Source organism: Pinus tabuliformis, chromosome 3_1 (genome assembly GCF_031772625.1).
Source record: "Pinus tabuliformis cultivar Carrire ecotype Pingquan chromosome 3_1, CPIR1, whole genome shotgun sequence".
NCBI lineage: Eukaryota > Viridiplantae > Streptophyta > Pinopsida > Pinales > Pinaceae > Pinus > Pinus tabuliformis.
The window spans coordinates 525,692,637-525,718,340 of record NC_142301.1 but is presented as its reverse complement, the minus strand read 5'-3'; positions in this window follow the sequence as shown (position 1 = coordinate 525,718,340).

Genomic DNA, 25,704 nt, shown 5'->3' with positions numbered 1-25,704 from the left:
AATATGATCCAGTTAGTTCTATTTTTTGAGGCCATGTTGAATGTAGGCAGAAGTGGATATGAATCCTTCCTTTTTTTGGATTAAGAAATGGTTAGTTGGAATGGCATTGGTCATTCCATTTTATGGTAGACAAGTGGTTCAATACAATTAATACTACTTGATGTCACACTCAATGGAAGTTCAATACAATTGTTGGAGTTAGCTCACCAATTTTTTGCAAGAACGGTTTATATAAAAAGTGGAAATCAACTCACCAATTTCTATGTCTCAAATCACGTCTCTCCCCATGAAGAGTTGTTGATTTGTTGACAAGCAAGGTTGAGATTTAGGAGAACCATTGAATGAGTGAGAAAATTTTATGCAAAGATGGACGAAGATAACAAAACCAAATGTGATGATGAGTTATTTGTAACTTACCTAATTTCTATTATTTACACTTAAATATTTTATGCAGAGGTACATCTATTAGGATAGTCATGTCACCTATGTCTTATATATATTACAGTCTTCTTGACTGCATACCTTTCACATATATTATATTTATTTATGCTTATTGGACTATTTGGCTTTGTTTTTTACCTATGAACCTTTCACATATATTATAATTTTTGTTTTGTTAGACTATTTGAAATTGTTTTTTACTTATGAATACCTATAGCATGATGTGACTGCTATAAAGCACGTCACAAGTGGTATTCAAGAATTTCTTTCTGTGGCATGGTCACCCATATGATTATGCTGATGAAATGACGAATGGTTTTGTGGAAAGAAATCCCAATATTGTGGAAAAGGCTTCCAAATAATACAAAAAGAGTAATTACAGTAAAAATTCCTAAAGATCTTTCTAGGACATCTTCCTGCATATTTCTGACACTCCAAAATTCACAGTGTTGTGGAATAATGTTTCTCCACAATATAACTAAATTTTTGAGGAAATCTCCCATTTCACACAAGTGAAAAAAAAGAACATGAGAGATAGGATGCAACATTAAGTACATATGGTACTATGGTAAATAATAACTCTGTTGTACGAGAAACTAGTTTTCTGCTAACCTTTAGCGAATGACAAACGTTGGTAATGACAACAATAATTTATCAAGAAGAGAGAAACTGTGTTTAATTTTAAAATAATTATCACTACTGGAATGGAATAAAAATACAATAAAAAAAATAAATGGCAATGGAATTTGAAAGAGAACCTAAACTAAGAAATATGGAAGAAAAAAAATTCATCAAAATAAACACTTCAGGAAGATAGATAAGATAAGCCATTTTTATTAATGTCCAAATAATGACCACAAAAGTAGATCAATGGGCTACTGCAGTGTTGAAATGAGTGATAAAAATAGCTTTAGAATACAAAACCTCCCTCTAAAGAATCACATGAGGTATAAGGATTTCTTTTCTTTATGAGTCACTTTCAAAAAGAATAATTATTATTTAATAATAAACATTGAACTCATCTTATGTCCCATTTAATGGTGAGATAAAAAAGTTGTGCACCACTTCCATTCAACGGTCCTATCCTTTGGATCATTCAAAAATCTTGTCCATGGGTAGCCACTTTTGGCTGATCACTTGATCTATCTCAGTGGTGTTCGAGGTGAATTTTCTCTTCAGAAAGGATGGCAACCCAGTGGCAATTTCATTAAGGGGATATCCACCAAGGCCTACACATAGAGAGGTTGAGGAAATGCAAGGAGTACTCTTCCCCTCGTTGGTCACTTGAATAGGGTTATATCCTTGCGATGACAACAATAAAGAGCTAGCAATAGTCATTTTTTTTAGGTAAAGAGATAAGTAGAGGAAATTGAAAACCAGGGTGAGGGAAAAGTGGGTCATGACTTCCAGTGTTAAAGTAGATGAGGATATATTGTCTTGGGTTCTATAATTTGGTGTTTCTCATAGTAGAGAGACCAAATAAATAAAGCTTTGGATATGTATTGGCATTTGAAGACACCCATTACCATGGTTGTCATCTATCATAATTTTCACATTGATATTTCTATCACATGTTTTCTATTGCATCTCCTCAATGTATGTGCTATCTAGATTGCATCTCATGTTTTTCATTACATCAAGAAAACCATATAGATTGTTAATCTTTGCAGTATGTGCTATGTAGATTCTGTTAGCCTCCTATCACAATAGGTGTTCATATTTCATGATTGACAGTTGAAAGTGCCAAATATGTCATCTTTTCATGCTGCAAGGTTCCATATTTCCAGAAAGAGGCCAAAGAAGAGGCCATGAAAGTGTGCCAGTCTAAATGCCACTGCTGTATTCCAAATTTTGATGAGTTAATCCATTTTGATGAGTTTTTCAGTTAAGGGAAGTCCAAACAGCTTAATCTTGGCTTCCCTAGGTTTCAATTTCTTGTTGTAGAATATAGAGAATGAATATCTATGCAAACAGCTTAATCTTGGCAGATTTGTAGATAGGTAGAGAAACAAGGGGCTCAACAGCTTAATCTGAGCCCCTGGATGATATAAGGGTAGATGTAGTTAGGAGGGCAGTCAAAAGAAAAGAGGATAATCAAGGTCTGCAAGTCTAAGTGCACCCATGCAAAAAGAAGAAAAAATGCTAGGCAAGTAGGCTGGGTAAGTAGTTTTATGGTTGCAGAATCAAGTTATGTGATCCATTTCATGTTTTTTAATGTTATAACTATTCAGATCACAAGTATAAGGCATTTTCCCTTTGGAGGAGCTCAAGCGAGGCATGTCTAATTCCCCTTTCTTCTAAATCTCCAAATCACTCACTAACATCCCCTTGAGGACCTTGGGATCTGCCCAACCAGTCCTGCTATCACTTCATTTTTGTAAAAAACCAAGTCAAGCTTTGACTCTCTTCAGTGAAAAGAAGCCACATGTCTCGTGTAAAAATTATGTCTCCACAGTCCATTCACTTCCTATGTCTAAGTTTCAGCTCACAAACTTAGCCTCTCCCCTACACTTCACCTCACAAATTCATATTAACTCCTAACTCTACTACCTAGCTCCCTAGATCATTTCCTTATCCCCTATTATACAAAAAACTATATAAAATCCCAAAATTATTACATATCCCACCCTATAGCACTATAGCTATGTACATACAGTTCTGGGAAATGATAGTCCATCTGGGGCTACATACAACCCATCCGCGTCCTAACCCTGGGATTATTCTAACCTCTGGTTAGGCTAATAACCTATATCCACCCCTTTACCCTTAAAACCTTACTGTTTGTACCATTTCGCGCTCGTTGTTTAAGGTTCAGTGTTTAAAAGTTTCAATTAAACATTGAACATTACCCCCGCATAACACATAAACCCACATTAACCAAGGTTTTTGACCCCCATGGCATATTATCATTTAATATTCGCACGGGCTCCGATCCAAAGTTGCACGCCACCCCAATTAACCCGCCAGCCGTCCGATTCCCAGCGCTTCAGATCCAACGGTGGGTGGGTGTTTTCATATACCGATCCGCCGGAGGTTAACGTCCGGGGGATGGGCAGTTTCCCTGCCATACCCCCGCCACATGTCGCCTCCCCGGCGTGTTCGGAGGCCCCTCCTCCAATACCACCTGTGCTCAAAGGTGGTGCGGGGAAAACCGGATAGCACCCTCCGCCTAATGACGTCAGCGTCTTCATGACTTCATCAACCTGCGTCGGCCTCTCGCCACCGTACTGCCACATCATCACCCTGCCGTACTGCCAAGTCACCCTGCCATGTCACCATGCTGTACTGGGACCCACTGCTAACGTCATGCTGACGTCATCACCAAAAAGGGCGCGAAGCGCGGAATTTGCAACAAAGGATGCCGGGAATGAAAAACCGAGGCAGTTTTCGATGCGTGATTAGCGCTTAGCGCGCGCATCGCTGAGAAAAATTGACCAAAATGGAGGGCCTATCATGGCTCAGCGACCAGCAGGCCCAAAAATTCACAGAGGCAACAAGATTTCTTCATTTATATGCATATTCAGACCGGCCAGCGCCAATATCTTTCCAGAGGCCACGAAAAGCATTTGCAGTAGCCATTTTTGCCTTGAAAGGGCAGAAAAGGGGCGATTTGACAGTTTCAAACACAGCAAGGGAGAGAAAGCAGCCCGATTCGACTGTGAAAAGGTATCAGAGGAAAGATGAAGCCCTGATCAAATCAAAGAGTATCAGTGAAGCGGCAAAGAGTATCAAATTGGCAATACCAAAGCAGGTGAACATTAAAGGCCCCCAAGCAAAGTCAAAGAAAGCGGTGAAGCCATTTAAGGCTCTCAAATCACAGTTAATGCACATCAAAGCCACTCAAGAGCAGGGGATCAAAACCCAAATCACGGTTATGGCTAAATGAACAGCACAGAGCCATAAGGACACCATATTAATTCATTTTGATACAGCTGCCTCCAGCGCAGCTCAAAGATATTTTCTTACATTAATTTCAGGACAAGATTAGGTTAAAAACTCATTTCCCTCAGACCTATTTAAGGTCTGCTGTAATAGATATTTTTGGATATTTTTCTCTATATAAACCACCCTAATTCACTGTTTAGGGGGTTGGTTGGTTGATTCGCTCCACTAGAGACTCGCTCTGTATACTTGATGTTTTCCTTAATCAAAGACTACTGAAAAGCTTGGAGGATGGACTGTTTACTGTTTGTTTAATGGTTGAAGAGTGAATGTGGAATTCTTGTGCTGCAACATGACTCAATAAGTGTTTTCTACCTCTGTTTTCCATTGATATATGCTCATATCATACATATGTCACCATCTAAAATAGCAGGAAAAATGAATAGCTTAGACTTTGTTTAACTGCACTCTATGCTCAATTTCTGTTGTTTCTTTATGTTTTCCTCTGAATTGGTAATGAATATGAATTCCCTTTGGCTCATATTTCCCCTAATTCACCCATGTTTGACAGTTATCTAGGGATTCTTTACTGCTCCTAGATAGAGCTCATTCACCTTCCCTCTGTTAAGCTGAAAGAGAGATTCTTAATTGCCTCTCATTCCTTAGCCTTCAATCCATCCCCATTTAGCTTGAAAGTTGTTTCATGTGTAGCTATCTTGCTCCATTTTCCACTTGTGACCAAGAAAATGCACTAGCAGTCCTACTCCTTGACTCCATGCCCAATGGTTTGAAACTCTCATATTATACCTACCTCTCTACCTAGAAGCATCATCCTTCCCACCAAAACTTAAACAAAAACCCTTGAAATTAATAACTAGCCTAAAATCATCATCAACAAAGCTAAATCATAAAGAGAGAGCCATCTCTGATTGCAGGTAGGCTAGGACCTGCAGTCCAAAGATGGGTTAGTGGTTACCTCGGCCGTATCCCTTAAGGAGCCAAGGGACAACCTGAGTGATAACAGATTCCTGCATTAGTTGTTTAACTATTTTTTCCTAATTACTAGATACTCATAATCCATAATGCCATTGGTGAGACATGCAGTTCACATGGTGTAAGTATTTCTTTGCACACAAGGACTACCTTAGAGCACGTAAAAAACCTTGAAGCTAATGTGTTTCTTTAAGCATGTTTCATCTTAATCTAGATCTTTCTTGTCTTTATTTATTTCTACTAATTAATAGTTTATGATGGAATACTATGAAAAGTGTCAAAGAAATGTTTCATTTGTTAAAGAAACCTAAAGGTATAATTCAGCTGTGAGAGATAGTGCCAAAAAAAGAGCCTCCATCTTGTGCAACTGAGCTTAAAGTTTCTATTGGCATTATGATGCATGTGTTGTACTTGATGGCAACCCACTTGTTGAAGAACAACTCACTTATATATAACTAGATGAATCTACAGAAGAGATATCAAATGTGACAGAATACATGGAATCAAATGACAGTTCTCAGTACGACAAGTTAGCTTTGCCATCAAGTCCAAAGGGGGAGATTGTTGGCATTATGATACAAGTGTTGTCCTTGATGGCAACTCTCACAGATAACAGATCATAGTGCAGCAGGTCAGTAGCAAAGAGTTGATGATCAGACTACAATGAATGAAGAAAAAAGAGTATATACGCAGGTTCACTATATACCAAGTCGCGTACATAGGCAGGTTATACGCAGGTTCACTATGTACCAAGTCACGTATATACGCAGGTTTACTATATACCAAGTAGGGTATACACGTAGGTTATACACGTAGGTTCACTAATACAAAGGCGCGTATACACACGGGATTGCTGATCAAAAGTCGCGTATGCGTGTGCACACACTTTCATGCACGGAAAAGCGCATACATGTGGGAGAGCTTATTTTTGGGTCCGTGGTATTTAGACCGATGGTTTTGGTCCTTGGTATTGCATCCGAGGTGTTGAACCCATGTATTGGGTCCCTAGTATTGGTTCTCAATGGTTTTGGACCATGGTATTGAGTAAGGCCTAAGACTATAAAAGGAGAAGAAGATCATTAGGCAAAGGTGTGGAGAAAGTCTTGAATATCTGATGAAGTATGAGATCCAGTATGCAGGTTATGGGTTCATGGTGCTTTGCTTGATCTAAGCCAAGGAGGAATCTCAGTGGTTGATGGAGAACAAGATCTAAGGATAGATCGGGATCTAATGGCTTGGAATGAATCATCTCTATACGGTTTGATCTTGTTTACTCTAGATCTGGATACTGACGCATGTTTTATTGTATGAATGTTATGATCTGGGTTGACTGATGTCTGGAACAGCACCAAAGTTATGAGTAAATATTTGTAGATATGTACGCGGGTTGGCTTTGGTGAAAGCGCGTATGTACGCCGTTTTGGTTCATCATAGTAGCGTATACATTATGAGATATAATAATTGAAGTTGCAGTTGGATCTGGTTATTGTTGCAGAGTTCTGGTGTCTATTCTATGTTCTGGTGACTGTGCTATTGATAGGGTTTCAGTGTTTCAGTACTTGGTGATTCAGCGATTGATGATGTAGGTGAAGTTGATGGGTGTTTTGCAATGGTGATTGATTTTGTGCTTCAATGTTGTTGATGGGTGTTTTGCAATGGTGATTGATTTTGTGCTTCAATGTTGTTGATGGGTCCAGTATGAAAATTGGATGAAACATCGCCTTTAGATTATGGTGTTGTGCTTCAGGAGTATCCAGTCTGAAAATTTATGAAACGTGGTACCTAGAGGAAGAAAGAGAAGGTTGTAGCCTTTTGTAGGTTGGCACCTACGTACTAGTACATCAGCTAGTACAAGAACTAAGGGGGTGGTAGCTCCCTTCCAGTAGCAGTTGGAGAACGAGTAAAGGTTGGAGCATTTCAGTAGGCCGGCACCTATGTACTAGTAAATGGATTGGCTAGTACAAGAGCTAAGGGGGTTGTAGCTCCCTTCCAGGAGAGTCTGGAGAACGAGAGAAGGTTGTAGCCTTCTGCAGGTAGAAGCCTGTGTACTAGTATAAGACTGCACCAGTACAAAAATATTGTAAAATGAGGTTTCTTATTAAAGGAAGATAGAGACGACTTGCAGCAGGTGGTTTTCACCCGCATTGGGTTTCCACCTTATATCATGATGTTCATGTGTGCTTCTTGTGTGTGATGATCTGTTCTGTTTGATTGCACCTGCTTATTGTTCATATGGTTAATGAAGTTCTAAAGCACTAACCAAAGATCAAAATTTAATGGATTAACTGAAGCATAAGTATTCTGGATATATGCTAGTTGCATTAGACACAGTTGCGTATACACGCGGGTTCCATTAACTGAAGTAGCATATATGGAAATTGAAAAGTTTTATTGATTTGATAATACTGATTCACCCCCCCTCTCAGTATTATTTCCAACAGTTTCATCTTAGGAGTTGCCACCTCATCGATCTATTAATCCTAATGACGATTGCAAAAGAGTCAGCACCCTCCTATGAAAAAACCAAAGAATCAGTCCAAAGTATTAAAACAGTTGAAGATTCTCATTTTGTAGGGTGTATTGCAGACAAATTTATGTGGGATTTCCTAGATTATAGGCCTACATTGCCTATGTCTTCATTAAAGAGAAAATTGGCTTATGTCGATGGACCAAATAGGCATCAAAGAGTAGATGGAATTGTTTCAAGAATTATGGAAGAAACCAAAGTCATTGTATTTTTTGTTCATACATGTGGTACAATAGTTTCCACATCTGGTCCAACCAGAAGAGAAACATTTCGATAATGCAAAGCTAATACTATCATACCACCTTCTATGCATGTTGATTATTATTTTGCAAGAGAGAGAACCAATGATGGTATGAGTAGCAACTCCAATTTTGTTAATGTTCATCATGGAGGGTCTACTAGTGGTAGGCCACCATCTATTCATGAGGATGAATTTATGGCTAGACAATGGGAATTCCAACAACCAATAGATTCATCTAGTGGAGACCTACAAAAACCTGTTCAAACACTGCCCCCTAAGACTGAGATCAACGTTGATAAAAATAATAAATATAGAGAATTGAAGTCTCACATTGGATATGAATTATAGGAAATCAATATTAAGTTGGAAGTTGTTTTTGAATCAGAAGACTTGTTGTAGTTCCCACAGTCTAATGACTTTCTTCCATATGCACTAGTGAACTTACCTGGAGAGAATTCACCTGAATCTCTTGTTGATGATGCAAAACATAACCCTGGTAGTTCTCCACATTTTATTCCAGTGAGAAAGGACACAACAATGGACACAGTTGAAGGTGTTAATTCTATAGGCCTAGTTTATAGGGACCTTTCTACACAACCTGAGGGTGGTATTGTCAGAGATGAAAGTGTTACTAGAGACAAAAGAAAAGGAAAGAAAAGTCCAAGTGGAGAAGAAAAAATCCCTTAAGATAAATTTGATAATATAATACCAAATTTTATGTCCATAACATATAATTTCTATGAGACACCTATTACATCTAAACCACCATAGATGAAAATACCATTTTATGATCAAAGATCTATATCAGGAGTTATGCAAGCAAGAGAATAGGGGACTATGCATTTCCTTGTTCTTCATCACAGATCCACTCAACCACAGGTTGGTCCTCACCTAATGTTAACTATAACCCAACCCCATTTTGAATAGAAAGGTCATTTACATGCACCACCACTACCACCTTTGCGACCACCTCCAACAATTCCTTCTAGTGTAACTCCTCAAGTGGTGGAAGCCAGTCCTAGCCATGCATCTTCTTACATACATTCCAAAATAAATTTCCAACCTCCTGGTCCTTCACGTTCACCTTTCGATACATTTGAATCTACTACAAATAGTGTAGTTTCACCATTACCTAGAAGAGATAAAAAACAAATTCTCCAAAAGATTACTATATGGAAGGGATAGACAACATCATTAATATCAGTGTGGTACGACCATTACCTCCATACACTACTCGTTCTCTCTTAGGGGTTCCTCTTCATCCAACTCTACCTGTACAGTTCCATCTAGAATAAAAACAACCAAGTAGTTATGGTTTCGTTGCCCCAACCACCCCTCCTCTCCCTCCTTTTGATACTTCAACAAGTCCATGGGCTAGTGTCTCAACTACTGCTAGAATGTCCGATGAGAATATTGCTTCAGCAAGACCTCCTCCACCTCTTCCTCTCACAACTCCACCATTTTAAGCCTGAAAAGCCCTACATTTTTCACACATCTCCAAAAACATTAACTGTTCATCATGTATCTAGTATGTATTTTCAGCCTACTTCAGTTATCTTAGTGCCTCCACAAACATCCTCTGGTGATAAGGTATTTGGAATATTTTATACATCCATTTTCTGTCAAAGTTCTCCCTCTCAATATCATCCTTTACCTCTTTATTTTGTACCTCTTTTGCCTCCTGGTAGACCTATAACATTGAAAATAAACCTTCCTGGCATTGTCTCATCTCAACAACTTAACCAACAAACTCATCCCCAACATATTCATCCAGTGCAGGCACCTCTGCAACCATGATAGCCTGTTCCACCACCATAACCACCATGTCTCCTCCATGTTAGCGTCCTCAACATCCATGCCTCGCATTTCAGTCACAAAAACCGTTGGAACAGAGACCGAAAAATCATATTTAGACATCAATGAATTAACAACGTGTACAATTTCAGCCACAACCACCGCTAGTGTAGCAAAACTATCCAACATAAAGTGTGCAACAACACCCACACTTGCTTCAGTAGCAAGACCAAAAATATTATTATAAACATCATCATAAATAACATAAGAAACAACACCATAATCAAGGGGAACATGTTCACCCACAATATTATCACCAACAAGTTGAAAATGTTCAATAACAAGAATTGGGGTTAACACTACACCAATGTTTTAGCTCTCCTGAAGTCATTCAGGTATGTATACTTGTTTGGATATTTTCTTTATTTGAAAAAGTGGATGTAGAAGGGCCATATTTGTCACCTCCAGTAAATTGGAATCTCTGCTACTGTCACTTAGGCTCTATTGAGTGATCAAGAAAGACTTCACCATCTTTTGGAACAACACCCAAAATTAATGCAAATGATCTAGGTATATTTTATAACTTCAAAAAAAAATTGATAGTGACCTTGAATGTTGGAGTAATGTTAGTTACATTTTGTTCCATCCCATCAAGCCCTTGAAAGTTGGGCTTAGAAAGAAGGAATTGTTTACAAGGATTTTGTTGACCTATGTCGAAAGAGTGAAACAATTAAAGAAGTTCAGAGCTCAATTTTACATGTATGTTATGGTGTCCACCACTTCTGCTTCATTATATATTTGTGGTAATATTAAATCTATTTTTTTCTATAGTACTCATAATATCTTGTCATTCATATTTTCGATGACACATGAAACATGATTTCTGATATAATAATGCAAGAGTTTCTTTGTCAAGGAAAGCAATGAAAGGTTGTATGGACACATTTCATGAAAAATGATGGAAGTTTCACTCTTAATGGCAACTTGTTGACCAAATAATAGAAGATTAATTTATGTGCATCGAGAATGGAAGGAAGAAAAATATGTATTATAACCCCAAGTTTTCAAACCTTGTTGTGGTTGCTGCTGATATTGACCCATCAAATTCCAAAGATAGAGAAGAAGTTGACGAAATTGAAAAAATGCATAGACTTATCAAAGAGTATAACTCGAATGGTCAGTTCTGATGGATACATACACAATATAATAGAGTAAATAATTGTGAGTTGTACTGCTACATTTGTGACACAGGAGGTGTCTTTATACAAGTTAGCTTGTTCCCTTGTCAAATTCTAGTTATGTCTAATGAAGGATCTATAATTTCACCTAGAGAAGCTAGGTCCTCTCTACAACTGAATATCGATGAAAGATATAACTAGGTGAGGGTTCTATAACTAAATTTAAAGAGCCTCAGTACATGCTACGGCCAATATAGATGAGATGTATCATTGGGTAAAGCTTATAAATAAAATAAAATAAAAAATTTGTTGAAGCCAATACTCCCACAAAAAATAAAAAAATAATATATATATCGAGATGTATTAAGTATAAAAGATTTGTATTTTGGTCTTTTGTCTCTCTCCAAGTTTCATAAATCTAAGGTTAAGATGTCTTTATGTTATTCAATCATTAATCTAGAAATGACTTGAATTGAGTCTATCACTCACATCAACATTTGTTGTCTTGGTTTCTTCTTTTTACTATAAGAAGCCTCTTCCTATCACTCATTTTCTTCACAACAAGAGCTACCACAACCATGAGAACCATTTTATTTACGTTTTCGAGCATTGGCAGTAGGATTTAGTGCATTTTCATAAAGAGGTTAATTATGGGAAGTAATAAGAAGGTTATGGGAAATGATTTCTTTGGTAAATTGCTTCTGAAAATGGTGTTGTCCATGTCCCTTAGGAAAAATTAATATCTTTTCAAGGTTTTGTTTTTTCCATGTCTTTAGAGTTAGTTTATCCATGTGGTTTTGATAATGTTCCAACCACAATGTTCTTCCTTTAGGAGGGTTGTAGTTAGAACATTGTAAAATAGTGTTAAGTATAATAAAAAGTGCCATACTTTAGTGGTTTGTACAATAGCGTTGAGGGTACACTAGTATTTATGGAGGAGAGAGATATGGTGCTCTAGGGTACACTAGTGCTCTATTTTCCATATACTGTCACGGGTGCACAAATACAAATTCATTCTTATTTTTACCTGGTTAAGAAAATGATGATAACTTTGTATTTTTCAGTGACAAGGATAACTATGTATTGGAGCTAGACCTTGAGCCCTGCAATGCATCCTTTCCTTTCCCAACAAAACCATCTTACATTTGTAATGGAGTTTAATTTTTGAACCAACATTTGTCTTCAAGACTATTTCATGCTAAAGAAAGTATGCAACCATTGTTGGATTTCCTTTGAGCACACAAATACAACAACCATGTCATTTTTATTTCCTTGGTTAATATATTGCATTATTGTGTTTGATAGTTAATTCATTATTCTTCTATGCATAATAAATCTCTATCAAATAAAAGAGAAGAATGATCTAGCTATTTTAGAGATATATAATATGAATTGATGAAAAATTCAAAGGGCTATTCCGATTCTCATCTTTCTATTTCACTTATTTAGAGAAAAATATATATTCAGATACAAACTCAACTCAAATAAAACTAAAATAAAGAAGCCTAATTATGAAAATGTTTCTCTCTCCACTACCTTGCAATGATATTATTTTTTTGAACCATACTTGAATTTCACCGATAATAACATCGATTTATATATTTATTTTAGCACATAATTGACATGACGGTAAACATACGAATATCCCATTAAATATGACTTAAAGTTTATTCAAAGAATCTCACCTTTAGCCTAAGCACATGTTAGAGTACTTTTTTTGGTGTAAGGTTTTATTAGAGTCATTGTTTGTTTATTTGTTTTGGTTAGAAAATGGTTTGCTCCTAGTTTTATGTTACTCTCAATTTTTCATATGTAGCATGTTTATAAATGGGAAAGAATAACGTGTGACATTTATGTTGCATAAATTGATTTTGAATGAAAGGATAAAAATTTTAACCAAGCTACATTCCACTTTCGTAAAGGTAGAGGAACATCTTAAAAATTTGCCTAAGAATACACCATATACAAAATTTGAACATAAGTAATATATCAATTTTTCATTTGAAAATATGTTGTTTTTCCTACCCAAGGTATCACAACAAGAAAAATATCGATATTGTAAAAATTGTTTCAAGACCTCATTGAGCTCGATTTTTCTGATGTCCTACTTGATTAACAACTTCTGATGATAGGAAGGCTTTAAATATGAATTAATAAGTTCCTGAAAAAAATCAGATTAAAAGTTTGTATATATAAAATATAAAATCAAATGTCAATGCCTTCGTTTGATTATTACTTGAATATGTTGTGGGAAGGTCACAGGAAATTTGATTGGAAAAAGGATGGGGAGACAATGCAAAGCATGTCTTGGATATAATTCATTTGATGTTGGAGATCCTTCAGGCACTTGAGCCATCGACTTTGGAAATGTTTTTATTAGGGATTCCTATGGTTTCTAATTTTGTGATTCTTTCACCTCATGGTTATTTTGGGCAAGTACATGTTTTAGGAATGCCAAACAAGAGATCGGTGGATAGGTAAACAAATTTTCTATAATTTCAATTTTCATTCCATGATATACTCTCTTTATTATTTAATTATATTTTGAACTTTTCTTTTGATTTTGTTTTTTTTTTTTTAACTATGGAATTGTAAATACTTGGTATCATGTCCATTTAAATAACAACCAAACCTTGAAGATGAAATTAGTATTACATGATATTGATTGAAATACTTTTAATTGTTTTGTGTTAAAGGATTTTCATGACTATTAGAAAAGTTTACTTTCATGTTGTTATTTGAGCACATGTTGTTTATATACTTGACCAAGTTCATGTGTTAGAGAATGAAATGTTGTTGTGAATAAAACGACAAGGCTTAGACATCACACCTCAGATTATTTGTTTTCACAAGTTATCTACAACTTTATCTTTTTAGCATGTAACTTAGTTGGCATGATTGTGGCTAATTTTTCTCTAAAGATTGAATACTAAGTTACTAAGGTGTTATTTTCTATGGTGATGTCTTACTTTCTTTGTTTATATAGGTCATCTAGCCAAATAGTGGCCACTATCACCCAACTGAAGAAAACTTGTTAAAGTTTCTTGCTTTTATGGGGAGACATGACTTCAACATTGCTATTGTTTAGGTATATGTCGTATAAATCCTTTATATTATACTTTAGTGTATATGCTAGTGCTCATCGTCTTTCATGTCTTACTCAACCTTGTAACTTCTTTTGTTTTCAGAGAAGGAACTCAATATTGATGGTAAAAAGTAGGAATTGAAGAAAGAGGAGAACAATAACATTGGAGTGACAAATGAAAAAATAGCGAGATAAGAGAATCTGTCTAGTGATACCCTTAGAACCAATATTCTGCATAAGGCACGCACATAGAGACTGAAGGTAAAGTATTCAGAGTTGGTGAATTCACCTTCAATGCCTTGGCAACCCAATGGTAATGTTTTGAAGTGATGAAACAACACTTCATGTGTAAATTGTAGTCCAACAAATATTAAGTTGGAAACTCATTGTAATACTTGACATTTCATATAGCATAGTTTATGTGGTTGAAATTATTTATAGTTACACTTGATATTGTTGAGTATTGTAATTAACATATGTAACTTTGCGTTTTGATGTTATATGAACATGCACATTGTATGACATTTTTTTTTATTTCGTCGCAAAATCATACTAATTAATTTATGTCGATTAATAATGAACACATAAAATCAATCTAAAACTAGTAAATTGATAGTTTATATCAATTAATGATGAACATAAATAAAATGAATATATGACTCAATTAGTCGTTTATAATAATTATTAATGAAAGTAAATAAAATGAAGATAAACTATTAAATTAGTCATTTATGTAATGAATATGAAACTAGCAAAAATAGATAAATGACTACTGCAAATGATAACTTTGTTATTACAAATGACGAATAAATTTTGCATATTTACAACTATTAGTAGTTAATTTAATATATCTTATAACGCGACTAAAATTTAGTCATATTTATCTATTCATTAATTGGTTTCAAACGATGACTAAAATTTGCATGTATATGACTATTAGTAGCTAATTTTCAGTATCATATAACACGACCAACATTTTGTTCATATTTCTTTATTCATTAATTGGTTTTTTCAGGTGATGATATAGTAAAATATTTTGTTATATATTTGGTCATTAATTGTGAAAAATAAATGAATAAATTAATGACCAAATTTATGACTAAAGATACTACTAGACGATAAAATTGAGACAGCCAATTAATGGCTAAGATGAAAATGACTAAAGTTGGTCATGTTATAAGATACTGTAAATTAGCTACTATTGGTCATCGACTAAGAAATAGTCATTTCTATGCAAATTTTAGTCATTTTTTAGTAACTAATTAAACATTTTGTACTAGTGACTTCTCCATTTTCAGTTGTGTAGTTGACAGTTTTGTCTAGGTAGTTTATGGTTGTTGTTTGTTTCTCTAACCAATTGATGCCTATTAAAACATCATAGGAACCCAATGGTAGAATATTTAAATCTAAAGAGGTTTGAATTCCATTTAGGGCCACTTGAAATGTTTTTATCCAGTTTGTATCTTTTCTCTTTGTTCCCGTGGCTAATTGAACCAACCAGGCATTCTTATATTTTTCAAACATTAATTCACATTTTTCTACCACCTAGGGCCTAATTTAACTTAGGCAAGCACCCAGTTCTATTAATATAGAAATAGAGTGATTAAGAATGGTATCTTTAATTTACACAATTGTGGATTAATTCTATGCTTGGAATCCATCCAACACTACATTGATTTGTGTTGCATTCCTAGCCAAATCATTAACTAGAGAGCCTTCTTGAAGGTGCTTTAATTTTTTCATAGAATGAGTTTTGTAAGGGAAGTTTCACAATAAGTGAGGTTCTCCACAACCCAACACTTTAAAGGCTCCTTCTCCTTAAGATTTCCTCCCTTAGAAACCTTAGTTTGTTTAGACCCATCTTGGGGTTGACTTGATGTTTTGGCTACCTGACACCTAGTTTTATTCCAATTCAAGTTCTGAATATTTTTTCCTAGTTGTTCAAATGACCCAAACTTGGAAATTTTTCCTCTTTGAGGCACTCGATCTCTTTTGTTAATTCACCAATTAATGCACTATCAAAGAAATTATGCTTTTGTTTTTCTTCTCTTTTTTTGTATGCATAAACATCAAGAATTAACAAATGATGTGATTAGCTCAAGGTCTCAATTCTAAAACCTTTACTATGATACCATATGTCACATATCCATTTAATCGTCAAGTCATTAACTACTGAAGGTAAAGACGCACTAGCATGAATGAATTTCTTTTTTTAAGAACTAAATTGCAATACTAGTTTACAATTTCAACTATTGAATTTCTGAACTCTTTATTTTAATATTCCGAGACATATAATAATTTTTCTTATATTAAAGCAACATCTATTCCCATTTAATAATTTTTTGTTTTCTCCTTCTTCTTTTTTGAAATTATATGAGTAGGAACTCTTACCTGTTTTACATAGCATAGGTTACATATACTAGGTGTTTGACTAACAATTAATTATTTATCACCTTCACCACTTGATGTTTGACTAAAAGTTGATTTTTATCACCTTCACCACTTGATGTTTGACTAAAAGTTGATTATTTATCACCTTCAACACTTGATTTTTATTGTTTATAACCTTCACCTCTACATACATTTGTACTCACGACTCACTACCAAAGATGACATATGAGGCACATATATGTTTTAATATTTTATTTTATGCTCCACTTGTGGTATAGTTATAGTTATTTTTGTTGTAACAAGAACACATGAAGGTTTAACTAGAAAATATTAACATTATAATATTTTCATGGTTTTGGATCTTTTGATCTAGCTATTGGAAATTCCAGTCCCATCAATGGATGAACTTACCATCCACATGGAGCTCATACTTGTTAGAAAATTATATGATCTATATTTTATCTCAAAATGGATGGTGTAGATTGCTCGGAAAGGGGTAAGGTAACTACCCTATCCAACCCCGCTAGCACCGCCTCATTTGCATCTGTTTGATAGCAGCATGGAGATCTGCTCCCAAATTTCAAACCATATTCTATTTTTTCTCTTTCCCCACATCTATATGATGACCATTTCACTGATGAACTTCGTTAGTTTGTTGTAGAAGAGTGGCCATGAGCTTCTCGGTGATAACTCTATGGTATGACTTCTTATTTCAGTGTTTCGAGCTTTTTTTTTAGAACTGTATTTATTTCGAGTTCTGTAATTTAAAAGTCATTGTATTTTAACTTCTTGGTAATGTAGTTTCCAGGGTTTCCAAAATCTCTTTCAAGGAATGTATTATGGTTATGGAGGTAATCTTTAATACCCTTCTGCAACCACTACCAGGGATGCTCGATGGGTTTCTACCTAAGGCATGTTGTAAGCTCCATGCTTCATTCTTTTTATCGTCGTTGACTTTTTTTTTCATCTTTTAAATGTTTCCACAATCTAAAACTCTTTTTTTTTTTCTTCTAGAGCATATCTAAGATAATGTACCATGTCGTCGATAGTTATATGTAATAAGTCCCCAATTACTTAGTATTTTAGTATATTATTAACAATACAATACTTTAAGGTTTCTTTCTAACCAAAATTACCACTTATTTGTTCAGGTACTTCTGGAGTTTGGATTTGATAATAAATGAGATTTTTCATGGACTTTTCATGTGTTTCTCCTTCGAAATCGAGCATGGTTTCTAGATTCTTTCTAAATTTCTTATTCTTGCCACTAGGTTGACTTGTAATGAAGTCAAGGCTTTCGCACTAGTGTGACAAGACATATTTTTAGGTTGCAATGCTTTTAGTTTTTTTCTGGGCCAATTGTAAATAGAGTTATGGCTATAAATAATTGGATAGTGAATGAAAAATGGCTATGGCCCTGCTCCTTTTTGTTACTTATTTTATGCCATGGATTATGTGTCTACACAACCTTTCATGTATGCATTCATGTTTATACTACAAAATATGAAAGGATGTAATTTTATTTTTTTATAATGTTACTTTATTGGTTGTAACCCTCTACGGCTTAAGGTTCATTATAAAAAGAACATAGTCACTTTCTTTTTCGATGTATCTATGGACATATTTTCTTGCATGGACTTATATGTTATTCTTTTGTTAATTCAGTGATGAAGCTTGGTGTAAACTTGGGACTTTAGTAATCAGGCCCTCTATGGCTCTGTGCTTCTGAAGAATTATCCCCATAGTTATTTTTTCATGAATTGGCTTATTTCTTATGATTTGTAACCTAAATGGTTTTGTTAGGGGTTTCTTTGTAATATGTAAGAGGTGGGATTGGCTTATTTTTTTACAACATCTTAAATAGATTCTCATAATCACTTATAAACATTAGATAAACTATTTTCTTTTACATCTGTTTACTTGGCATACATAGTTATAATGTTCAATATTGCTTCCCACTTGTGTTTCATAGGCATATGAACTCTATGTATTTTCTTTATGTAGAAAATCTGTGTAGGTTAACCTGATAATGCAATATAAATCAAAGCAGAATACTATAACCTACTTCTACTATCAATTTGTGGAAGCTTAAAGATCGAGCTGAACAATATAACCAGAAGAAGAAGAATCAATGGCACAATACACATGAAAATACTTTGGGGAAAGCCTCAACTAAAAACCCCACACTATTGTATTATCATACATGGTGGAAATACATAGGAATTATACAAAGCCTTAGCTCTCACAGCTAGCCAGCTCTCAGTACAACCCTTACAAATTCTCATAGTAAATCTTGGCTTCTCTCAAGCCTTCCTCTCTACCCTCCAAGCTCCTATTTCCTTGTGTTGTTCCTTGTGGATGATTTTCCTTTTACCAAGTGGAAGACCTTCAAAACTACGCAATCCTCAAGGATGAATCCTTGACTACATGCATGAGTTTTATCAAAGAGAAAACACATGCAACTGATAGTACACTGTCCTTGAACATTAATCTCAACTGGGTCATTGAAGCTATCGGCTCAAGCTTCTTCTGTGCATCCTTTGTCACATGGAAATATACTGATGAGCCAAAGATCCTGAAGTGACCCACATCTGGTCTCTTACCGGAGAAATCTTCCTCTAGTGTCTTCATCCTAAGTATGCGATGCGGGCTTCTATTCTAAAAATAGATCGTTGTGTTGCATGCCTCAACCCACAAATGAAGTGGTAGGCCTTGGTCATGCAACATTTCTTGTGCTACGCCTACAATAGTTATGTTCTTCCTCTCGGCCACCCCATTCTGCTATGGTTTATGAGGTGTCGTCAACTCTCATTTAATTCCTTTGGCTGCATAGAAGTCCTTAAACACTTGAGAGACATATTCTCCTCCATTTTCACTTCTCAAGGCCTTGATATTCTTCCCTGACTCTTTCTCGACCAAAGCTTTGAACTTGCAAAACTTTGTAAAAGTTTGGTCCTTCTTCTGCATGAAATAAATCCAGCATTTACGAGAATAGTCATCAATTAAAATCACATAATACCTTTGCTTCGTTGTGGATTCCGTCAAGAATGGTCCACACAAATCAGTATGAACGTGCTCTAAGATAGCCTCTGCTCGACTATCTTGATCATGAAAGGAAGACTTGGTGTACTTTCCCAATGTACAACCTTTGCATGTGTCAACTTGCTCAAGTTTACCTTTGGGAAGTCTTGTATATATCTGCTACATAATCTTCAAAGCCCCATGATGCAAATGGCCCAACCACCTATGCCACAACTCACTAATGTCTTGGCTTTGAACCAATTTTTCTTTCGTACTCAGTGCTGCACAATCATCTACCTCTAGTTGATAGAGATTCTTCACCTGAATCCCTATCCTCTTAGTCTAACCCGTGGCTATGTGTCTTAGGAACACCTTTCCTTTACTGAATACAACATCGTAGCATTTTTCCTCCAACATCGCGACCAATACCAAGTTATTCTTCAATCCAGGCACATACATCACATCTATCAAGGTGAGAGGAGCTCCATGCTCCCTCTGAAAAACAACTGTTCCCACTCCTGAAACCCTATACCTTCCATCGTCACCCATCTCTATTGATGTAGGAGCATTTAGACCTAGTCAGTAATGTGATGGTATGATCACATGTTGTGGCTAACAAAGGGTTGGAAGACAAGAGATTAATTAATTTTATTAACTTAAATGTATAAGAGTGTTTTAATTGTTGTCAAAATCTGAGCAAAAAAGGGTATAAGTAGCTCATTTATCCTCCCTACGTGGAGATCAGGCCAGGCAGTTAGATTATCTAGTTTGAATAGGATTGAAGGATTTGAAAGCTTAAATTAGCATTTGTTTGAGAAAAGAGTGGAGTGAAGAGATTCTTTAGGGAAGAATGAGAGATTTCTAGATCGGAACTAAATGGGTTTATGAATCCGCATTTTTTATAATTTTTTGGAATGAGTAGGAGGTTAGATTCAGATGGAAAGATAGGATGGATGAGCGAGGAAGAATTGAAACAATTGAGTGTGACTATTTCTTCTGCAAATATTTATCAATATGAATACAGCGTGGATTGTGTATTTCTTTTTGTAAATTAGTATTGAGTGTGTTTATAACTTTTATTCTCTGGACTGAGGATCTAAGAATTACTATGTTTGTTGATACTTAGAATATAGGATAAGAGTGTGTGTTCTGCATATAACACAGAAAACTAGTTGAGGTGGATTACCCCTACCATATTAGCAAACAGAGATTGAATGAAGGAATGAATCATCATTGATCACAGGTTTGATCAATGATGATCTATTTGTGAGAATATTGTAAGTGTTCTCTAATGAATGTGCATGCAATTTAATACAGGAAACAGACCCGAACATCAAAACACTGAGTTGACTGATAATTTATGAAGAAACCCAAAATAAGTCAGGACCGTCCGTTGGTTGGCAGATCTGACGGTGATCAGCAACCTACGGGGGTAAGAGTGTACGGGTTTCTTGATCGTGCCTGAATCCCCACACTCACTCCTAATCGTCGATCTCATATTCAACGCTGAGATCACAGTCAACTGCGGGGGTTAATTCAGTTTTTAAACCGTGTGTTTAAACCGTGTGCTAATTGAAGTCCCACAAACCATAGATTTGATGGCCTCTCAGATCTAATAGTCATCGCATGGCAGACAAGCGTGGAAGGTAATCAGCGATAAGGTGGTTTCTCATAGGGGAAGCAGTCTATCAGGTGAGCATAAAGTGGTAAGTGGTAATTCAGGGTGGTCACCCGATTCCATTCATCAATCGACAAGTAGCACACCACAGGAGAGAAGAAACCGCTTCATCGGGTGGGTAACCAACATGCAAGTAGTCCACCTGACGTTGATGTCAACTCTTGGACCCAGTGGGATTTGATCAATGGTGGAGGATCGCCGATCAATTTTGCTGATCGGGTGAATCATCAACCGTCGAATTGGGTAGCAGATCAATGACGGAGATTGAAGCCGATAAGGCTTGGGCCTGAGCAGACCCGAGAAGTTTATAGACGCGAGTTTATTTATTTTGAAGTTTGGTCTTCAGCATTCAAAGTGGGACCGGGCTCATTTACAGGTCATGTCTTTGTTTTTCATTAGTCGAGTGTATAGTGGGGTTTTCTATTGTTTGGGTTCCGATAATTTGATGGGGGTTGATTAAGTTAAGTAAGCAGGAATTTAATTAGTTTTAATTCCAAAATTAAGAAAGGGTGTAACCTTGCTCCACTTTGGAGGTTATGTGAGCACAACTCATAGGTCCACATGGGATTTTTTAAAGAATGTCAGGTACCTAGCATCATTTTTGGTATCAAAGAAGAAAAGGATTTTGCATAGAACTACAATAATGTTAAATATTGGAGATATCTGCATGTTAGAACAATAATATGAAAATTAGAGCTCAAAAGAATTAATGTAAAGACATTGATATCAGAACAGGGAAAATGTGAATCCTCTGTCAACAGAGAGATTTGTTTGGATTTTTGAAGAACAACAAGGGAGTGAAAATTTCCTTTCAAACAAATGAAATTTCCATATAAGTTGATTGAATGATTGGTTTGATTTGAAAGCAAAATTGAAGTAGAAGGTTTTGAATTTAAAGTCAAATAGAAAAGTGGATTGCTATGACTGAAATCATTTAAATGGTTTGAATAATTTTAATGATTGAGGATTGCTTAAAGTATTATTGAAGATAATGATATTGATGGTTGAAAGAATATAGATTGGGTTTAATAGATCTGAAAGAAGAACCACTACAAGGAATGAATTTTGGAATTTGTAGAAGCAAGACAGGATTTGCTTACAACAAATTATCAGAAGGAATTTGTGAATATAGGTGAATTTCAAATTGAATCTTAATCATAAGATGAAGAATAGTTGTTGACTGTATGGAGTTTTTTGAATGGAGAAGTTTAAATGAAATAGTGAATAGATGAATCATTTGGCAAAGATCAATGGAATGGGAATTAGTTTCAAGACATCTTTGAAGGAAAATTGGTAGGTTTGAAATGTAATTTGATGTATCTTGAGATAATATTGTACAGGTCAATGGAAGTAGTGAAATTGCTAGAAGGAAGAATGAATTGTATCATCATCATAGCACATGAGCTATGTTAAAGAAGATGAAGCAAGAAGAACTCTCAGATGAGTAAAGGTGACAGTACCCAACAGTAAATGAAATTACTGAATGAAAGAAGGAAGCGAGCAATTGAAGATGCAGCAGACTAGAGCAGGGAGTGTTCAAGAGAAGTTGAGAACAACTTCCAACTGTGGTTGGGTAGAAGTTGTTGAGGCAGCTCCAAAATTGTGATTGTGCATAACAATACCAGCAAGAGGAGTGTTGGGTAGAATTGCTAGTCAGTGAAAGGTTCGAGGAAAGAAACAATAGATGCCAAACGGCTAAACTCAGAAAAGTTTGGTGAGGCATGAGTAGGACTTGTTACAGATGGAAGGAAGGGCTAGTTGCAGCTCACCAGTGAACAAGGAAAGTTCACCGGAGGAAGAAATGGAATTGACTATTGATAGTCATAATAGGGGTACAGAGGAAAGTCATAGATAGAGAGAAAAGAGTGCCAAAGGAGTTGGACTCAAAATAATGAGTAAAGAATAAATGGACATAGAGTTGGCTGAGATGAAGGTAGAACTCAGTCGTTTGAAGAAGCTGGGACAGAAAGGAATCAGAGAAAATTTGGAACAAGGAATTTATGTGGGGAAAAGAATTAAGTGGCCTTTAAGAGAATTGTTTGCTGAGAAATTAATGCTTCGAAAAGTTGAGAATGAAGAGTAGAATACATTTGTGAACCAGAGAAACGACCTCTCCTTTGGGAAGGAGACAGTGATGACAGTGATGATAGTGATGAAGAGATGATCTATACAGATCAACATAAGAGGAAGGTGTTGGTAGCATCTTCATAGGCAAGAGAATCTCATGATTTTATGATTAATTATTTGTGTGAATGTAAATTTGTAGGTATGCATCCAAATGAAATTGACTATGTGAAAGAGGCGGAGACAAGAAAAACAAAAAAGGAGATGCAGGAAGACTTTCAAGACTTCAATTGGTGGGGAAAATTAAAAGGTATGAGTAAATGGTTGTGTCTTCTCTTAGTGAAAACTTATTCGATAATGTTAGAAGGAATATTAACATGGATAGAAAACCAATGGAAAATGGACAGAGGGAAAGAAGCTAATGCATTGTAGGGTTGTGAAGTGAAGAGAAGAGAAGCTGACACAGAGAACTCAGCTGAAGAAGTTAATTCAAGGAAATCTTTGAAAGATCAAAGTCTTATCATAGAAGAGAAGAATGCATTGTTGTCTTATTTGGATAAACTAAGCGCTGGAGAAAATTGTGAACGACAAGGGGATGATATGCAAACTTATGATGAAATTGTCAAGAAAAATCAAGAAGCTACAATCCCAGAAGTTTTCTTTGATGAAAAGGAAATCAGAGATGTTGAGGAAGAATTTCTCAATAACTTAGTGAACTATCTGAATATTTCAAAGGAGCATGAAGGTCTGGTGAATGAGAGTTCAGATGAAGAGCCTTGTATTTTTCACACTAACATGTTGTGTATATTTTCAAGTTTGACAGGTGATGAATAGCAATTGGACAATGTGCTTATGCATGTTGATGAAGAAGTGAAACTGTTTGAGGAAATAGTTGAAATAGAATGATATTTTGAGCATGTATTTAATACTTTTGAGAATGATGGTATTGACAGGGAAATTGTCACGATTAAGGAAGCTGAAGACAAAAAAATGGAAATTTGTGATGATAACCAGAATGAAGTATCTTCAATAAAAAATTCAGATAGTGTGGAAAATGTGAAGGAATGTATGATGATGTTGACCAATACAGAAGTTCAAGAATTCTATGATTTTAAAGTGGCTTATTTTTATGAATCTGTAAACCATGAAGAAGCTTTAGAAAACTAGAATTTTGTTTCTGTTGTAGATGAAGATGGAACAACATTAATTAGTTGTACAAAAGATGAAAGGATACTTCACAATGATATATTTCAGGAGGTTTTAGTTCTTGAATTGTTGAATGATAGTTTTGTGTCAAAACAAGGAATATTCTGTAATGAATAAGAAAGTGCTCAAATGAAATTTATTGAAAGTTTATAAATTTTGTAGAGGATTAGTATAAGGACTTGATGGCAGAATTATATGTGGAGACAGAAATCCATAGTAACTTTAAATCTGATAATTATGGCAGAAATTTAGTTTTATATAGGAAAGAGGAGTCATATGCAAATGATATGCTTATTGGAGATGAGGGAAGATTCAAATTACTGGAAAAGTTATTAGATGAACCTGATGAGATAAAGGGAAAGATTATCTTTAATGATAATGAAAGGGAAGCTGTAGAGTACAAGCAACAATTTGTAAATGACAGAGATGAAGAAGAATTGGACAGAAATTTCATAATTTCTATGGTAAGGGAGAATGTACAACAGACAAATGTCAATGGAGTTTAGCTAAGAACAAATTGTAAAGAGGAAGTTGAGCAAGTGTGGAAGATGAAGTCAGATAAGAAGAGAGACAGCAAGGAAGAGAAATTAAGAAAATAAATTTGTATCAACAAGGAAAGTGGACAACAACAACATAAGATTTGGAAACCTGGAAGAACAAAAGTGACAGTGGCAGAAGAAATGAGTCAGCATCATCATGAAAGTGATGACCAGTTACAAAGTAAAGTTTGGGATACTGGATGATCAACAGAAGAAACACATGACCAGGAGGTCATGAAAACTTTCAACTTTGGGAGTCTGATGTAGGAGTATTTAGACCTAGTTAGCAATGTGATGGTATGATCACATGTTGTGGCTAACAAAGGGTTGGAAGACAAGAGATTAATTAATTTTATTAATTTAAATGTATGAGAATGTTTTATTTTTTGTCAAAATCTGAGCAAAAAAGGGTATAAGTAGCTGATTGATCCTCTCTGCGTGGAGATCAGGCCAAGCAGTTAGATTATCTGGTTTGAATAGGATATGATGGATTTGAAAGCTTAAATTAGCATTTGTTTGAAAAAAGAGTGGAGTGAAGATATTCTTTATGGAAGAATGAGAGATTTCTGGATCTAGACTAAATGGGTTCATGAATCCACATTTTGTATAAATTGTAATTTTTTAGAATGAGTAGGAGATTATATTTAGATGGAAAGATAGGATG